Source organism: Pelodiscus sinensis, chromosome 21 (genome assembly GCF_049634645.1).
Source record: "Pelodiscus sinensis isolate JC-2024 chromosome 21, ASM4963464v1, whole genome shotgun sequence".
In the NCBI taxonomy this organism is placed as follows: domain Eukaryota; kingdom Metazoa; phylum Chordata; order Testudines; family Trionychidae; genus Pelodiscus; species Pelodiscus sinensis.
In genome coordinates this window covers 34,895-40,906 of record NC_134731.1, presented here as the reverse complement: position 1 = coordinate 40,906, position 6,012 = coordinate 34,895, and positions in this window count along the sequence as shown.

Genomic DNA, 6,012 nt, shown 5'->3' with positions numbered 1-6,012 from the left:
CATGGTGGCTGATCCAAACACTCCCCTGCTCGGAGCAATGCAGAGCTGTTGGATCTAATCAGTGTGTGGAGCAAAGATTCAGTTAATTTGGAGCTGCAAGTGACCCAAAAGAACTGGGACACGAATGGTTGCATTTCTCAAGCCCTGTGTGCCAAGGGGCATGAGTTAGACACCGTACAATGCAGAGCCACTATCAAGGAACTCTGACAGGACTACTACAAGGCAAAGGAGACAAACGGCCTCTCTGGTCTGGTTTGATCTTCTCTGGAGACTGCCAGACAATGAACAGGCCAGGGAGGGGGAGAATTCCTGTGCCAACCCCAAATTTCTGGGAAGCCCAGGCAATCTGGAGCTGGTTTGATTTCCCAGGGGAGTCAGGTTTTCTCCTTGGTGGATTATGACTTTTCCTATTGCAGTTGCACTTTCTCTGCTTTGCCATAGCCCCACCCCGGGTCCTTTTGGCCAGCTGACAAGCAGTGGTACGAGTCCCCTTTAGGGTACTCGAGAGAAGTCTGGGAGGGGGTACATCAATACCACTGAAACATGGAGAAAACTGAATTTTTGCTATTAAGTTTTACAGCGCTTTATTACTTTTGTACTTTTTACACCCAAACATTTCATTGCCCGCCCGGCTACAATGAAATTGTTTAAATAAAAAAAGAAAAGTTGAAAATCACTTAGAAAAGTTAGATGTCTGCAAGTCACCAGGGCCTGATGAAATGCATCCTAGAAGGAACTGATAGAGGAGGTATCTGAGCCTTTAGCTATCATCTTTGAAATATCATGGAAGATGGGAGAGATTCCAGAAGATTGGAAAAGAGCAAATATAGTGCCCATCTATAAAAAGGGAAATAAAAACAACCCAGAAAACTACAGACCAGTCAGTTTAACTTCTGTGCCAGGAAAGATAAATGGAGCAAGTAATTAAGGAATTAATCTGCAAACACTTGGAAGATAATAAGGTGATAGGGAACAGCCAGCATGGATTTGTAAAGAACAAATCATGTCAAACCAATCTGATAGATTTCTTTGATAGGATAACGAGTCTTATGGATAACGGAGAAGTGGTGGATGTGGTATACGTAGACTTTAGTAAGGCATTTGATATGCTATCGCATGATCTTATCAATAAACTAGGCAAATACAACTTAGATGGGGCTGCTATAAGGTGGGTGCATAACTGACTGGATATCCGTTCCCAGAGCGTAGTTATTAATGGTTCACAATCCTGCTGGAAAGGTATAAGAAGTGGGGTTCTATAGGGGTCTGTTTTGGAACCGGTTCTGTTCAATATCTTCATCAACAATGTAGATATCGGCATAGAGTTTGCAGATGATACCAAGCTGGGAGGGATTGCAACTGCTTTGGAGGCTAGGATAGGAGAAATGGTCTGAGGTCAACAGGCTGAAATTTAATAAGGACAAATGCAAAGTGTTCCACTTAGGAAGGTACAATCAGTTTACAGAATGGGAAGCGACTGTCTAGGAAGGAGTACGGCAGAAAGGGATCTAGGGGTTATAATGGACCACAAGCTAAATATGGGTCAACAGTGTGACACTGTTGCAAAAAATGTAAACATGATTCTGGGCTGCATTAACAGGTGTTTTGTGAGCAAGACAGGAGAAGTCATTCTTCCGCTCTACGCTGTGCTGATTAGGCCTCAGTTGGGCTACTTCTACACTGCAGGCTTCTTGAGCAAGAACTGTTTTACACAAGAGTTCTTGTGCAAAAGGTCTTCCACAAGAGTGCGTCCACACTGCCATGTGCTTTTGTGGAAGAGATGTGCTTTTGCGCAAGAGCGTCCGTGGCAGTGTGGATGCTCTCTTGCACAAGAAAGCTCTGATAGCAATTTTAGCCATAGGGCTTTCTTGTGCAAGAAACCCCTATTTCCTGTCTACACTGTCTTCTTGTGGAAGAGCTCTTGCGCAAGAGAGTTCATTCCTCATGGGGAGAGGAATAACTCTTGTGCAAGAAGCCCTGTTTTCTGACGCTTTACTGTAAATTTACTTGTGCAAGAATGTGTGTGCAGTGTAGACGCCCTGCAAGTTCTTGCGCAAAAAGCCTGCAGTGTAGACATAGCCTTAGAGTATTGTGTCCAGTTCTGGGCACCACATTTCAAGAAAGATGTGGAGAAATTGGGGAAGGTCCAGAGAAGAGCAACAAGAATGATTAAAGGTCTAGAGAACATGAGCTCTGAGGGAAGACTGAAAGAATTGGGCTTGTTTAGTTTGGAAAAGAGAACATTGAGATGGGACATGATAGCAGTTTTCAAGTATCTAAAAGGGTGTCACAAAGAGGAGGAAGATAACTTGTTCTTCCTGGCCTCCGAGGACAGAACAAGAAGCAATGGGCTTAAACTGCAGCCAGGGAGGTTTAGATTGGACATTAGGAAAAAGTTCCCAACTGTCAGGGTGGTTAAACACTGGAATAAATTGTGGAATCTCCATCTCTGGAGATATTTAAGAGTAGGTTAAATAAATGCCTATCAGGGATGGTGTAGACAGTACTGGGTCCTGCCATGAGGGCAGGGGACTGGACTTAATGGCCTCTCAAGGTCCCTTCCACTCCTAGTATTCTAGGATTCTAAGTCTCTATAAATGTTTTGCAATGGTAGAAAAAATTCTTGTGTGTCTGAAAACTGTAAGTCCTGGGGGTACTTATAATTTTTTTTAAAAAAAAAGGAGTACAGGCAGTCCCCGAGTTATGCAGATCCGACTTATGTCAGATCCGCAGTTACGAACGGGGCCCGTCTCCCTGGTATCCAGCAGACCAGGGAGAGGAAGCAAAGCGGCGGAGCACGCGGGCAGCGGACAGCCCAGACACGTCTGGGCTGTCCGCTGCCCGCGTGCTCCGCGGCTTTGCTCTGCTTTGCTCCCCGTCTCCCTGGTCTGCAGACCAGGGGGACGGGGAGCAAAGCGGCGGAACACGCGGGCAGCGGACAGCCCAGATGCGTCTGGGCTGCCCGCGTGCTCCGCGGCTTTGCTCTGCTTTGCTCCCCGTTTCCCTGGTCTGTGGACCAGGGGGACGGGGAGCAAAGCGGCGGAACACGTGGGCAGCGGACAGCCCAGACACGTCTGGGCTGTCCGCTGCTCGCGTGCTCCGCGGCTTTGCTCTGCTTTGCTCCCCGTCTCCCTGGTCTGTGGACCAGGGGGACGGGGAGCAAAGCGGCGGAACACGTGGGCAGCAGACAGCCCAGACACGTCTGGGTTGTCCGCTGCCCGCGTGCTCCGCGGCTTTGCTCTGCTTTGCTCCCCGTCTCCCTGGTCTGCAGACCAGGGGGACGGGGAGCAAAGCCGCGGAACACGCGGGCAGCGGACAGCCCAGACGCGGCTTTGCTCTGCTTTGCTCCCCTTCTCCCTGGCCTGCAGCGGCTGAATCTGGATGCCAGTTCCGACTTACATACAGATTCAACTTAAGAACAAACCTACAGTCCCTATCTTGTACGTAACCCGGGGACTGCCTGTACTTTATAAAAAAAGGTTGAGAAACATTGCTCTAGGCAACATCTTGCTTCATATTAATGTTGCTTCCCTTTAGGTCTTTATGTTGTAGGGTGTTTGCTGGCATCAGAGTGGTGGGAGGCTTGGTATAGTGGAGCAAGAGGTTGTAAATTTGTCATTAATAATACTCTGCTATAAATACAATTACTTTGCCACAAACAGAGTCATTTGGCTGGGGGCGCCGGGCTGGGCTGGGTTGGGAGTAGAGCGCACGCCTGACGGGCGCACCTGATGCTTAGAGCAGAGAGCCGGGAGCTGGGTCACATGCTGCCTCCCTGTACACACTGCGAGTTGCTGGCAGCAGGAGCAGGCATTTTAAAAATAAGATTAATGTACCCCTCCGGTTCCTCCAGTGCCTGGCTCTGTGGGAGCATGATTTGGGGGGGAGGGAGATGCTGTGGGGTACCTGGCTCTGGGAGAGGGGAATTTGGTTGGGGAGGTGCTAGGGGTGCCTAGCTCTTCAAGAGGGGGATTTAGTTTGGGGGGCGCTGGGGGTGCCTGGCTCTTGGGGAGGGGGATTTGGTTTGGAGTAGCGCTGGGCTGCCTGACTGGGGGATAAGAAGATAATAATATCTTATAAACCTCTACCTTTTCCCTCTGCTGCCATGTCTCCTCCCCTTGCTCCATCAGCTCCCCTGGTGCCTGCTGCCCCCCAACCCCTTACCCTCCTCTGCTGTCCTGACTCCAGCTCTTCTCACTGCCCTCAGCCTTCCTGAGACCTGCCCCCCTCCACCAGCCCTTCTCTCCTCCCTGTGCCCACTCCTCCAGTAGCCCCACTCTACTCATGTGAGTTACCCCTCCTCATCCCCTCCCCTAACACCTCCCTGCCTCTCTCCTCTGGTGCTGGTCCCTCCCCTGCAGGTGTCTGCCCTTCTGCTTCACCTCCAGAATCCCCTGGCACCTGCACCCTCCTGGTGCCTCCTCCTTCCCTCACTGCCTCTGTCCCCTTTGCCCTCTTTTTCCCTGATACCCATCCCCTCACCACCCTCTGCCCCCATTCCCCTCATGCCCCTGTGCCCTCACACATTCCTTGCTCCATCCCCGCCTTCCTCATGCCCACCCTTTCTTTCAAGCCTTCTCCCAGCACCTTCCCCTCCCCCCTCTAGCCCCCAGTGCCCTTACCCTTTCCTCTCCCATCATCACCCTGTTCCCCCTCCCGCTGACACCTCCCCTCCTGCCCTTTACCTCACTGTCTGCACTTGGCCCCCTGGGATTTGTCTCTCCTGCACCCCTGTCCCTTGGTGCCTTCCCCTTTCTTTTTCTTCTCCTGACCTCCTCCCCTCCCCTGCCCTCAGCACAAGCCCCTTCCCCATATTTTTCCCCTCCTCTCCTCTCCCCTCCCCACAGCTCAGCCCAGCCCCTTCCCCTCCCCCAGAGCCAGTTCTAGGTTTTTTTGCTGCCCCAAACAAAACATTTTTGGCCGCCCCCCCCCTTTTTTGTTGTCTTTTACACGTTTGCATTTTGCAATGGTTTTTTGTTTGTTTGTTTGTTTTCATTTTTGTCCCAGCATTTTAGCCCTATAAATAGCAAATAGCATTTTCATTCGTTTTTTTTTTTCCATAAAGGCAAAGGCGCTTTAAGTGAATTCCCCCTTTCACTTGCTGCTGGGTCACAGCAGCCTTTTCCCTGCCCTGTCCAGCCCCTCCCTATGGACAAGCACCCCTCACTCCTGACCCACAGCGGGAGCAGAGTGCAGGGACAGCACAGAGCCAGAGGGGTGCAGGGAACAGTGAGGGTGTACAGGGTGGCACGGGTAAGGCACAGAGGGATGCAGGGATGGGGGGAGACGAGTGCGGGGTGTGGTGATGGCACGGAGAATGGGACGCAGGGAACAAGAGGGGCAGAGGGATTGGGGGCTAGGGGCAGTGCAGGGAACGGGCTGCACAGAGCTGGGGGGGCAGGGATCAGGGGGAGCAGGGTGCGGGGTGCAAGGGTGGTGCAGAGCCAGAGAGTTGCAGGGAAGAGGGAGAGCAGGGGATCCGGGGTGCAGGGGATCAGGGTAATTACCGGTGGGAGCAGGTAATTAAGGAAATCATATGCAAACACTTGGAAGGTAATAAAGTGATAGGGAATAGCCAGCATGGGTTTGTGAAGAACAAGTCATGCCAAACTAATCTGATAGCTTTCTTTGATAAGATAACGAGCCTTGTGGATAAGGGAGAAGCGGTGGATGTCATATACCTAGACTTTAGTAAGGCATTTGATACGGTCTCGCATGATATTCTTATTGATAAACTAGGCAAATATAACTTAGATAGGGCCACGATAAGGTGGGTGCATAATTGGCTGGATAACCGTAGTCAGAGAGTTGTTGTTAACGGTGCTAAATCCTGCTGGAAAGGGATAACAACTGGAGTTCCTCAAGGGTCTGTTTTGGGACCCGTACTGTTCAATATCTTCATCAATGATGTAGATATTGGGATAGAGAGTACGCTTATTCAGTTTGCAGATGATACGAAACTGGGTGGGGTTGCAACTTCTTTGGAGGATAGGGACATAATTCAAAATGACC